At 53.7% G+C, this 13,642-nt stretch overlaps 1 protein-coding gene across 1 annotated transcript in view; it reads right to left on the bottom strand.

Moving 5' to 3' along the window:
- Nucleotides 1-11,019, bottom strand: part of ZFAT (zinc finger and AT-hook domain containing) — a 111,327-nt gene extending 100,308 nt beyond the window's left edge. The window contains exon 1 of the transcript XR_004959829.1: nt 10,903-11,019. The gene's annotated coding sequence lies outside the window, so the exon portion shown is untranslated. The remainder of the gene's footprint in view (nt 1-10,902) is intronic.
- Between the last annotated feature and the right edge of the window lie 2,623 nt (nt 11,020-13,642).

Consider the following 13,642-nt stretch of genomic DNA (forward strand, 5'->3'; position numbering starts at 1 on the left):
GCCTGGGCAGAGGGCACACAGCCTGGGACTACGCCCGGGATGAGGAAGGAGCCGCCCAGAGACGTTGGCGGGGCAGCGTCAGACAGGGTGCCAGCCCCCGAGGACAGGGCGGGTCACGCTGCATTCCCCAGGTACCACGGAGTGCGAGTCCGCCAAAATACCCACAAAGGAGCTGCTTCCATCATTAGAGCAGACTAATATGAAAAAGCATATTTCCTTCCCCGAAACATCGCAATTACGTTGTCAGCTGATCGTGAGGAAGATGCTATAATTTGGATGCAGTTTTAGGCCCAGTGACTACGCCTTCATCCTTCACAAAAGAATTAAAAGGAAAATGGACATGTTCAGCACAGGGAAAATCACAGGAGTGCGGGGTTTGAGTACTCAAACTCTGTGGATTATCTGCCAGTTTTTAATCAGCTACTCTGTGCTATTAGGAAAATCTTGCCCTGGCCAGCTTGGCTCAGCAGTTAGAGTGTCGGCCGGAGGACCAGAGAGTCTCGGGTTCGATACGGGTCAAGGTCACATACCTTAGTTGTGGCTTGGTTGCTGGCCCTGGTCCAATCGATATGCCTCCCTCACACTGATGTCTCTCTCCCCTCCCCCCCCACTCTAACCGAAGATAAATGGAAAAATATCCTCAGGTGAGGATTTAAAAAAAAAAGGAAAATCTTGAAACAACGTCCTCAATCAGCCAGGTTCAGTCTGTGACCTCTGACATCACCCTGCCTGGAGACCCAAGCACAGATGACCTCTCTCGTCCTGGAGAAGATCAGGAACTGGAATGGGCGCAGAGGTCCCAGGAGGCTGGCTGGGCCCCTGGGCCCTGACAGGTCCCACCCCAAATCTCAGGATGGAGGGGCGATGGGGGCCATCCCTGAGAGACTGGCTGTGCACCCCACACCACCTATGTGCGGTGCCGTTAGCCGGGGCCCCACCCGGCCCCCCGTCTTCCGGTACCCATGGCACTGCATTGAGGGTCAGATCACTGAGGTTACAGCCATGCTCAACATCTATCAACAACCACGGGAAGATAAAGGGCTACATTACTAGATGATTAGTTACTGTATTTAAAAGCTCAATCTCTCCCTCCCCCGATCACTATAAATCACCCCGTGCTCTGTTCTGTTTCCACGGGGACGGACTGACTGCAGGGCGAGCGCAGATCCCGCTGCGTCATCTGCCTGTGGGAGTGGAGTGGGGGACCCCTTCCGAGCCGTGATTCTGTTCTCCTGCGTTCCACTCGCCCCAAAGTTATTAAAGCCACGGGAGCCGGCAGCTTCCCAGTGGGAAGGGAACTCCGTGGGCCACAGAGAGCCAGACCGCCGTCCGCCCATCATGGTGAACGAAGTCTCACCCTGCGTGGCTTTAGTACAATTCAAAACACGTTTCCCCTGCATCTTCTGGGAGGCTTGGGTTAGGGCGGAGCAGTTTCCTTCCATCTAGTTTATTTTACGGGGCTTTTAACCAGCTGTGGCTACGCCCTGCATGACATCATCCATAGCGTCATCGTCACACTTACTGAGAACTTGCTGCAACCACATAACGGGCTTCAAAGAGGGAGACGCCCACGAGAAGGCAGCTACCATCAACTACCCCCTCGGGAGCTGGCTCACCGGGCAAGGCTCACGCCGGGCACACGGAATCTTCACCCCAACCCCATGAAGCAGCGCACCCCGCCTTCTCATCACACCCTCCAAAGACGCGCCTGGTTTCACACGTGTGAAGATGGGAGTCTCTGATCCATGGAATTCAGCCACAGTTCCAGATTCCAAGAAAGATGCTACAAGGTCTGAGTGCTGGGGAGGGTGGAGGTGAACTTGGGGAAGTCGGACTCCCAACCCCTGCTCCGTCCCCACTCGGCCCCCTCAACACCGAGGCTCCGGCTGGGAGCCCCACCTCTGGGCTTACCACCACGACAATACTCCACACCCCGACTTCCAGACAGGGAACAGGCTACCACTCACTCTCCGAGCGCCAGGACTTCACACCCCTTTTCTCCGCTAATCCTAACAGGGAGCCTTTTGGGCTCACAGTGGCCCCGCCGAGAAACATGGAGAAGGCACCCCTTCCTGAAGACACTAGCTCCCCTGTCAGAAAGCGGCCATAATATGCTGATCTTGTGGGACAAGCCACTACTGGCATTTGCTGCCATGGTAAACGTACGCATCTGAAAGTGAAGTGAGCCCCCGGGCGGGGCGCCCTCGCGGAGTGGGCGATCTGCACCGCTGTCCCGAGGCCCTGCTGAGCCGGCCGGGTGTCCCCCGTCACAGGGGGGAAGCTGTAACTCACCCACGGGTCAGACTCGGGCCTGTGTGCTCCCAAAGCCACTTGGTCAGCTCCGAAGCAGCTTAAACACTAGGCAGGAAGGAAGGCTGTGCGAGCGTGCGTGCGTGCACGGGTGTGCACGGGTGTGCACGCCTGTACAAGAACGTCCCAACCACACACAGAGGATGCAGAAATCCTGTGGCTGAGGCACCGGGGAAGGCTTCTCGAGGGGAGGGCATCGAAATGGTCCAGGAGAAGGCAAGGCAGCGGGAGGCAGGAGAGTCAGGAGAGGGAACTCCTGCAGGCAGGGGCACAGGCTGGCCTGCTGGGGGAACAGAGGCGGGCCTTGGCCCTTGAAGAGTTCAGCGTATAAAGACAGGGAGGTCACGTTCAAGGTAAGGGAGGCCAACCAGGGCGCCTCTGGAGCAGGCAGCAGCTCCTGGTGCTGGGAGAACCAACCCAAGATGGCAAGGGCAGCCGGCCTCCCCAGCAGGAGGTCCACCTTTAGAGTCAGGGCCAGGTTTCCAGAAAGCCTGCCCCACGTGGAAGGGCAGCTACCTCCCAGTCCAGTCAACGGGGCCAAGAAGCTCATTCTGTATTTGGAATCTCCTGAGTTTTAAACACCGGCAACTAAAGAGATTTTTCTCACAGCTGACGAGTTCTTAGTATTTCTCTCTGAGGCTGAATAGACATTTGACTGGGTGGGCGAGGGTGGGGTGGGGACGTTATGACATGCTCTACCTGTCATTCTCTCCTAATGATATGTTAGATTGTTAAATAAAAATGCATAATATTCAGATGAGAAAAAAAGAAAGAAAGGAGAGGGAGGGAGGGAGGGAAAGGCAAAGGCGAGGAGGAAGGAAGGACAGAAGGAAGTCGGTTAGAACAGGAGCAAGACAGAGTCAGACCCAGTCGGGAAAAGGCATTCTTGACACAACAGACACGATGCAGTGAGCTACCCGGCAGGTGTGGACAGTCAAGCCTGGAAGACCGGATTCCAGACCCCCAAATGTGTACGCATGGGCCAGGTGAGCACAGTGCCCAGGTACCCGAGGGCCTGGGAGGAGGGGAGGCCAGGCAAGGCAAGGCCAGGAGCTCCCGGGCGGGGTGCTCTAGGAGAATTCCCACACATCAGCCATGGGAAGGAAAAGCTTCGAGTTGTCACAGCTCAAAGTCGCACCCCAACCTCCCCAGCCCACCCCAGCTGCAAAATAACATTCAATTGCGCCCTTTGTCCACCCAGACCGTCATCTCTGTGACTGCACTGGACCCTCCCTGCTGTCCTGCGAAGTAGCCGGTAGATGATGGTGCATCACCATCCCCCCCCCCCACAATCTCTGGTTCATGGGCAGAAAGCCGGGGCACAGAGAAGTTAGTGAGTTGTCAAGGAGCCCCAGCATGATAAATTAAAAAGTCAAAACTTGACCAAGTTGACCACCATTTCTGCCCTCCCACCTGGCAGCCAGCGCTGTGCCCAGAGATACTGTGCTGCGGCAGGACAGGGGGTCACCATGAGGAACGCAAGCTTTCGTCCCCAGCCTACGGTTGGCGTCATGGTTACAGAGACACTTCAAACAATTAATTACAACTAAGAAGAGTAGCTGCACCAAAAGGGGACCTTTGCTCTCTGTGATAATTTACTGCAGCGATTCAGTTCAATTCACTTCAGGGCAGCTGTAAGCTGGCAAACCAGGGTGCCCGATGCGGGTGCTATCAACCCACCCAGACCACACACTTAATGGAGCAGAGGACCACCACGTACTGAGCAGCCTGCATTTTTAGGTTAACAAAACCAAAACAAACCAAAAACAGACATTGGTTGTTACCAACACAGAAAGCACAGGGTCTTCATTCATGCACCAGTAGCACCATCCCCGTGCTAGCAGTGCCCTCTGGTGGCCGACAGGGGCACTACACCGAGCAGTCACTGGAGGAGCCATTACCAAGACCAGACCCAGCAGGGCCCGTTGGAAGGATGGCTAACATTCGCTGGTCCCTAACCCTTGGTCAGAAGCTGTAATTTGCTGCCACCCATTTAACCTTCACATTAATCCAGTGAGGGAGGGGCTCCCCAAATTAAGATGAGTAAACTGGGCCCAGGGAGGGGGCTGCAGTCACACAGCAAGAGCACAACGCAGGCCCAGAGCTGGCCCTAAAACAGGTGTCGCCATCTGAAATGCCGCTTCCTGAGCTGGGCCATCCCGGCAGCCAGCCACGGCCACGCCATCCCGGCAGCCAGCCACGGCCACGCCGGCCGGTGAGTCAGTCCCACCTCCAACCATGGATGCTCTGATCTCACCTCAGTCAGACACTGCTCGGCCAATCCTCAGCCACACACAAGTGGTTTTTAAGGTGCGTTCCCATCACCTCACCTGTCTGTGCGACAGGAATGATGCTGAGTGGAGAAGCCGACCCAGAGGCCGGGACATGCTTGCGTTCACACGAAGTGAAGGGAGGCAGGAGTTCTCTGCCTGTCTGAGTCTGGACAGGGTGACCCTTGGGTGGGTGGGGCCGGGGCCAGGGGCTTCGGGGCGGTGGAGTTCTGGTTGGGTACACGGTGGATTCAGTTCGCAAAGACGTATGGAGCTTTGTCTCTTCCAAACACACTTTGCTACATGCAAATTATATGTCAATTTTTAAAAATTTAAACAGCCAATTTTAAAGAAGATATTTGGGGAACAGACTCTGATTCACAAGTGAATCTCTTATTAAAGCGACACAGTGGGGTGAGAGGGAAGGGCAGCCCCAAAGCCCAGACATGAACCCACCTTGGCCCCAGTAGCCGTGTGTCCCCGGCACAGGTACTTGGCCGTGGGAGTTTCCGTTTCCTTGTCTGCACAGGGCCGTGGGAGGTTGCAGGACACCGTGAATGCCACGTGCCCAGCTCAGTGGCCCACACGTCCAAGGTACTGCCCTCCCAGAAGCAGCAGGATGGGCACCCACCTGAGTCAGGGCCCGTGTCCCTCGGCCCCAGACTGGCCCACCTCCAGTGTGGCGCATACTGTGCGAGTCTGAACCTCTTTCGGCCTGTTTTCCCCTCTGAAAGATAACACGCCCTAATTAGAAGTGGCCTTCGAATACTTTAAAGTCTTCGAGCCTCATCCGGAGGCTAATGTATAGACAGATGGACCAACCTGGACCAACACAAGGACGTGGGGACAGCCGCACCCAGCACCTGTCTCACCTACAGCCTGGAGGAGCTCCTTATGCACCTGCCCTGCTGCCTTCCACTCCCCCACCCCAAAAAAATCTCCATGGTGCCCTCCCAGCCCTGAGGGTGAGGGGCAACTCCAATAAATGCTCGCCCTAATGCATCTTGTAAAATGCTGATGAACATGCCAACTTCTATAGCTCACACAGCTAACGTTTTTATTAAAAGCAAGAAAGAAGTCCCAGGAGTGTTCCTTTGCTGAAACTGGATTAACAAAATAACATCAGAAATGCTGGGCATCAGCTATAATTAGGGCTGGGCCAACAGTGGCATTTTAATGTTATGCCTCCACATTTCTTCCATGTTGAAACTTGGCATGATTTCTTTTCTAAGTTATTTTTAAGGGCTCTCAGAGTGAGAGCCCTGGGCAACGAGCAGGTCCCACTCATCACTGTCACCGTTGAAAAGCACCCCAAACCATTTTACCTAAGGAGGACCCAGGCAAGGGTGTGGGAAGCTCTGAGATGCGGGGAGCCCCCCCCCGCCCGTGGAGCCCCGCGATATCACAGCTGCCCTGTGCCTCTGAAGTGACCACGTCTCTCGGATCACGTCCCTGTAAAAACCAAATATGCTGAGTCCTCTTGCATTTCACAGTGGATGTGGGGGAACAGCAAGGCCCATGGCCACCACCGCCACCAGGCCCCGCTTTTCCTGTGCTATTGTTCCGGTTTCTTTGTGCGGCTGACGCATCTGTCTCCTCACTTCTGAAGGTGAAGACTTGGGAGACTTAGACTTTGCGACCCAGAGCCCCTGTCCACGCTCTTAGGGCAGACAGAGACTCGTTTCATTCACTGCTGTCGCAGGCTTGGGAGCTGGCGGTGTCCTGACTCTGGAGGTCATCACCAAAGGAGGTAAAATAAAATAACAGCATGGGGGGCACTGAAGGCAGATGTCGGAGACATGCAAACTCATCTTCAAACTCCAAACGTCCGCTCTGTAGTGAAAGGCTGAGACTGGTCTCAGTTTTCAAGTGTTCTGAACCTGAAGATTAAGTCTAGGAGAAAGGACATGTCTAAGGTCCTTTCAAATTCCAGAAGAAATCTTTCAATTCAGGCAAGAAGAGCCACTGGGAAAAGAATTCTCCAAACCCCACCGGCCACCCACGCAGGCCTGGCAGCCACACACACCCAAGCTCCAAGTGGGGACCCGGCAGCCGTGACGGCCCAAGCACAAGCCTGGGTCTGGGCCGCACAGCACGGCCCGAACGCGGCCAGACACAGACTGAGCCAGCCGGCTGGGGACAGAGGCTGAGCCACACTGAGCCTTGGCATGAACGGAACTGATGGCACAGGAGTTGTGGACCCCGGCCCCACTGGGTTTGAAGACAAGGCTAGACCTTCCTCCACAACGGGGTGGAGCCAAACCACCTGGCGTGGACGACACACAGCCTCCCGGCACCTGGGGGCATCTTCTATTTGTACCCCAGTAACTCTTACCGCTGCAGCTCATCCGCCCCTGCTTGGGCCGTTGCTTCTCTCTCGGCTCCACGAAAGAGCCCTATTTCCACAGGCAACACTTTGACCCCAACGCTGGGCACGAGCAGGAGGCAGTCACCTCATCCCAACCGCGTCCCTACCTGGTGTCTTCCCATCCCTTCCGGACAATTCCCGCCACTGAGCTCGACTCCTGGCCGTACCCCACACACGGGCATTTCTCACATGCCTCCCCCTAGTGAACAAAGGCTCGAATCGAGAAGACCCAAAATAACAGGAAAATGACAGTTTTTTCCTCCTGATGACCTTGGTTTCTTCTGCCCATCCTGCTTCGGCCCAGACCCCGTCTGGGGCACAAAGGCACCAGGTTCCAGAGCCCAACAGTTTGCAGTTCTACTTGTGACATGATTTAAGAGAACAAAGAAAAGTCTGTTACCCAGTGTTCAATCCTTGGCTTTATATTAACATGCCAAGCATAACCTTTTTATCAGCAAATTCAATTATCCTTATATTTTATGTTCCTTGGGGGGAAAAAAAAGGAAGCCAAGTTCAAACCTGTAATAAATGTTTAATGTGTCTGTTTGCTTCACTCTCAGAATACTTTTTCTTTTAAAAAAATTAATCGGGGTGGGGGGGTTGGGAAGAAATAAACCAAAGAACTTAGATGTATATATGCATAACCAATGGACATAGACAATAGTTTGGGGACAGCAGGAGGAGGCTGGGAATGGGGGGGAGGGGGGGTCAATGGAGGAAAAAGGGGGAACATCTGTAATACTTTTAACAAAAAAATTTAAAAATTAACCAGTTCTGGCTGGGTTGCTCAGTGGGTTGGAGCATTGTCCCTTGCACCAAAGGGTTGCAGGTTCGATTCCTGGTCAGGGCACATACCTAGGTTGTGGGTTTGATCCCTGGTTGGGGCACACATAGGAGGCAACTGGTCAATGTTTCTCTCCCTCTCTCCCCCTCCCCCCGCCCACCATCTCTCTAAATTTAATAAAAACATATCCTTTGCCCTGGCCGGTTTGGCTCAGCGGTTAGAGCATCAGCCTGCGGTCCCGAGAGACCTGGGTTTGGTTCCCGCTAAGGGCATGTACCTTGGTTGCAGTTTGTCCCCGGCCCTGGTCGGTCGTGCGGGTGGCAGCCACTCGATGTGTCCCTTTCACATCGATGTTTCTCTCTCTCTCTCTCCCTCTCTCTCCCTCCCACTCTACCTGAACAAAAAATGTCCTCGGGTGAGGATAAAAAATAAAAATTAAAATTAAAAAAAAACATATCCTTGGGTGAGGATTAAAAAAAAAATTAATCAAAGTCTATCCCCCTTTCCAATCACAAATGTTTTCAAGAAGCGAGAGGGTGACGACACAGTGAGCTATGCAATGGAGAGGCTGGGCCAGGGAGGGAAGGGGTGATGAGTGTCCCAGGCAGGCTACAGCAGGGCAGGACTCCGCCTCCCCTTGCAGAAGGAGGGGCAGGCTTCCTACAGTTCTGTGACTTGCCCCAGGTAAGGCATCTGGGGAGTAGCAGATCTCTGGACCCGGCGCACATGTTCCTTCCACCCTCCCCACTGTTCCAGCCCTTACAGTGGACACTTGCCCTTGAGAAACTTCAAAGACAGTGAAAGTTTAACAGAACACACAGCTGAGAACAAAGAGAAAACTTAACTCTTGGCAAAATTCCTTCCACATAATTAAATCAGCCCATCTTGATGGGGAGGTTTTCCGAGGTGGCATGCACGGGAACTCGCTTATAAAAGGAGATGCAATTTAGGAGCCTCTTTCCAACGTATCCAATTCCTGCCTGCCCTTGCCCTAGGCGGAAACTCAATTCTACTTAAGGATGGCTATCTTCGAAAAGTTATGTGAAGTACAAAATAAGGGAAGAAAAGAAACGAACCATTTTACAAGGTAAAAGAGAAACCGGCTGAGAAGGGAACAATGTAGTAAAAAATCTCCAGTTTCCAGGGATGACCCTCTCAGCTAGCCTCCCGCCTGGAAGCTGGCCTCACAGGCCACACGAGTCCACACTGTCCTGCCTCTCCTAAATCATAACCAAGCAAAACAGGAAACTCAGAAACCAGCTGGCCACAGGATGACAGTAATACATTTAAAAATATGATCTCTTCTCATTTGTCATAGCCAGAACGTGAAGGAAACCGCTCCAAGTGTCCAGGTTGCTTTTAAAAACGCAGTCAACTCCGGAAACCACGGGGTGAGCAATTCACTCAGTAGCTGCGAGACTTGGAAGAGGGGGAACCACACCAAGGAGAAGTCCTTGTGAATGGGAACCAGAAAGGCGTGCTAGGGAAAGTAACCTCCCAAGGTGATCCGATCATAAATTCCCAACGGGGCAAAGCCTTGCTTTTCCACCCATTTTCATGTAACTTCCTGACATTCCCTCCTTCATTTCAAGTGCATAAAAGAAGCTGAAACCTGTCCTTCTTGAAAGCCTTTTCGCAGTCTGTTGAGATCTGGCTTCCAGACATATCCTCCGTGTGGCTCAAATACATTATTATAAAAATTCTCTACAGGTTTAGATGTCCTTATGCTACCTAAGAAAGCATGCCGGGCTGGTTCAGGGCCCAGACTCCCCACCCTCCGCGAGGGGTGTCACTCCACGACACAAGCCCGAATCAGACATTAACAGCAGGATGAGGGCACTGCCCGGCTTAAAGGGCTCCTTACCCCTGCCTGGTATGCAGGGCACCATCAGGACAAGAAAGATGCCCCTGAGGGCTGGAGGAGTGGCACTGAACAGCCAGCAAACATGAGGTCCGGTGTCTTCTGGGGACACTCAGTATAGCTGCTTCAGTGTGAATCAGTGAGGTCAGCAGCAGCAGCTGGAGAGGGGCGGACGTGGAGGGTCAGCCCCGGTGACGGTGACGCTGCGTTTGCTTTCTGAAAAGGCACTGGGGTCTGCCAGAACACCAGACTGGGGGGGGCAGGTGATCAGTTGGCGAATCTGGGCGGATATGTGTGTACACACACACACACGCACACACACACACACACACTTGCTATGGGCAGGAGTTTGGATTTCACCCCATATTGGAGGAGGTGGGTTTTGAACGCCTCGGCTGTGCCATTTTAAACCAGGCTGAAGCTGACCCCTCTGAACTTTTGTTCCTTATCAGTAAATGACACAAGAATTCGGGTTCTTGGGAGAACTGAGCAGCAAACCATGAGGTCCGTGCCGGGGTGTGGAGGCTGTTGTTAAGGAAGGACGCCAAGCTCAAGGTTAAGGGACTCAGACCTGGTGTCAAGTGAAAGGCCCTTCACACCACTGAATCCAGCCATCTGGGAGGCAACCAGAAAAGGCTGCCTGGAGGAGGTGGCATTTGTGCTTAACTTTAAAGGGTGGGGAACAAGGCGCCCCCCCAGCGCTGGGCAGCAGGAGAAGGGTAAACTACAACGTATCACAGCTTGTCACAGGGTTACCAGTTGCAAGGCTAATCCCTCGCGTTTATTGCATCCTCTATGGGACACAAGAGACGCTTCCTTTCAGCAGTTCACTTGCACCCTGTCCCTTCAAAGCACCCTGGCCGAGCACGTGGGTCCAAAGGAGCTACCCATGTCACAGAGGAGGACACTGAGGCCAGGCAAGGACGCACGACCACCCGGCCAAAGAGTTGGCAGCGCCGGGATTCGAACCTCCCGCCGGCGGCCGCAGGCGACCCGTCGCTGGCGCGCGCCCAGCCCCGCCCGTTGTCCTGGAGACGGCTCGCGCACGCGCGCCCACCGCTTCCCCTCTTCCGCGAGCACCCTGGATGTTTTTTATTTATTTTTGATAAAAACCCGCGGCGGCGGGATACTGCAGGGACTGAGCGTGGTCGAAGGACGCCGCGGCGTGCGCTCTCCGCCCCGGGCCGCGGATCCCTCCGCCGCCCAGCGGCCTCCGCGCGTCTCCCCGACTCGCAGTTCCGAGCGACTTCGCGCGCCGCGCCGCGCCCCACCCCCACCTCTCTCCACCCCAACCCCCAGCCCGGCTCACCTGCCGCCCGCGTCTCCATGGCAACGCCCCCACCGTGGAGGAAAAAAAAAGCCTCGGGCTCTTCCGGGCTCCCTCCCGTGCCCACCGAGAAGGCGGGGCGCCCCGCTGGTGCTTCGGTTTTTATTTTTATTTTTTTAGGGAAAGAGCCGGCGAGGTTATGGCGAATCTGCGGCACCCAACATGGCGGACGGAGCCTTCGCCCTCCTCTTCACGGGGAGCTGACGCCGGCGTAGCGCACGTCAGCCTCGAGGGCCCTCCCCCAGCGCCGAGCGCGGCCAGGCTGTCTGGCTACTGCGCACGCTCAGTCGGAGGCCGCGCTCTGCACCCCGCTCCGCGGCTCCGCCGCTCCGCGTTTTGAACCACTCCTGGGAAGGGCCTATCGGGGGGCCTGGAGCGCGGATCGCAGGATTCGGAGTCTTCCCGGTTCTGCTACCTGCCCGCGGGGGCTTGGCCCCGTCTGGTGTGGAGTGTGCGGGCCGGACGTGGAAGGAGACTGCAGAGCTGGCCTCCCAGGTCGGCCTTTACTAACCAATCTGGGTGGTGAGCCCCGCCACTTCGGACCTCTGCTCAAATGACGCGTCCAAGGGAGTCCTCCCAGACCACCCCTCTGAAATAACCCTCCTGGGTCCGTTGTTCTCCAGTGCTCGCCTTTGTCCTTCTTGGTCACCACTTAGCCCCAGAAATTAGAACTGAGCCTGACAGCTATGTATTGAAGTAATTGATGAGTCTGTGTTGCTTTATTATTTTTTTTTAATCCTTACCTGAGGACATTTATCTTCAGATAGAGCGGGAGAGAGAGAAACAGCATGTGAGAGAGACACATAGAGTGGCTGCCACCCACACGACCCCGGTCGGGGTCAGGACAAACAGCAACTGAGATACGTGCCCTTAGCGGGAACCAAACCCAAGACTCCCTGGTCCGCGGGCTCTAACCGCGGAGCCAAACCAGCCAGGGCTGTGTTGCTTTATCTTTAAGGCTATCTTCAGTTCATCACAAATGATAGTGGTGCTTGTTTTTTTCACATATGGTGGTAATAATGGTTTTCTTTTTAAATACAACTATGTACATTTCTTTTAAATTAGTCAACTTAAAGAAACTGGTACATGTGATGCAGAGACAAGGCAAAAAGGAAATAAATAAAAACTGAACCTCAAGTGAGAAAGTTGGGAAACACTGATTTGGTTTTCTGGTTCCTTTGAAGTGCTAATCTTCGCCTGTCCTGTCTTTTCCTGGAATAACCTCCCCTCTGTCGCTGCTCAGTGTAAAGACATTCCTCTGCAGACAGCCCTGGCGCTCATGCCTGTGTTCCCACAGCTCTGCTTACAGAGGCCTTGCATTCCCCACACCCATCACACTTATCTGTTTGCACAGCCCTGTCCATGAGCTTCTTGAGCACAGGAAGAGCATGACACACGGTCTTTGTCATCCTGTTTCCCAGGGCCCACTGCACAGGAGTACTGCTGAGTGAGTGCACTCATCCCCACGGCCGCTTGTTTCCAGTGGTAACACGGGAGGGTGACCTTCAGGTGGATCCATCTGACCTCTCAGGAGCCTTTCCGCCTTGTCCCTTCATCCTGTTCTTGGCATCTAAGGAGTCATTCTCAGACCCTGCGTTTGCCCATTAAATATATGCGCATTCATGCTCACGGCGGAGGGTTCGACTGGGCAGGTACGACTGTCATTTCTTTGCAGATGAGGGGTGTTCAGAGAGGTCATGTGCTTTCTGAGCTCACACAGCAAGTCGATGAAGACCCAGGTGTGGGTCTGGTCCCTCCATGCCCCGAGTTCTTCCCACATTACCACGTTACCACATCGCCACCGGGGATGTACCCAGATTACCCACCACACCCCCAAAGTGCCAAACCGAAGGCAATGGGAGGGTTATTGTGATACCCCCACCACACCCCTATCACTAGAGAGGTGGCTAGGTGGAGCCTACCACAGCCTCTAGTTTGGAAATGAGCCCCTCAGACAGCTGCACTGATGAGCTTCTCCTTTCAGAACCATAATTATTTACAATAATCGCTATTTCGCTGTGAGTCGATTTCTTTCAGGAAGCTGGAGGTATTCTGGGTTGCTAACAGTATCGGCTTTGTGCTGATTGCCTTCCTTGCAATAGCATGTAAATGTTATTTATTGATTAGCAGGTGAATTGCTCCTGGATGGAACCAAAATGAATTTTGGAAATGAAACTATTTAGAATTTGTCTCAAAACCCTATTACCTTACAATATATCAAAAAAGCAATTGTGGACTCCTCAGGGTGATGGCCTTGGTTATTCGGACAGCTATGACTTTCTCCGTTGTTCCCATGGCATTATCCTCCTTCTCCATCCCAAGAAGAGCCACTGTTATTACTGAAAACTGCCCTGGCCACAGGCATACAGAAATGACTAAGTCCCTTCCCAAGGGACCAGATTTGCAAACGGGGAGATGGGTCTGCCCCTAGCTCATCCATCACTTTGCTGGGTGATTTGCACATTTTCAATCAGCAAACATCTTTATTCTTTTCATTTGCCAGGAATTCTCAAAATGCCTTCAGTTAATGAAGAGGCATGAGCAGAATTAAATGTAAATTGCTCAAAATTATATAATTAATGGCATCCTGTTTCCATGAGGGTCCCCAGAGACGAGCCTCCCAGATGGCCCCCCGGTGGCAGCCGGCTTCTCACAGCCTGTGCATGAATGAACTTGTGTCAATAAATGTGTCAACATGGAATGGCATTTAGTTACAAATCAA

Source organism: Molossus molossus, unplaced genomic scaffold, assembly GCF_014108415.1.
Source record: "Molossus molossus isolate mMolMol1 unplaced genomic scaffold, mMolMol1.p scaffold_m16_p_16, whole genome shotgun sequence".
Taxonomy (NCBI): Eukaryota; Metazoa; Chordata; class Mammalia; order Chiroptera; family Molossidae; genus Molossus; species Molossus molossus.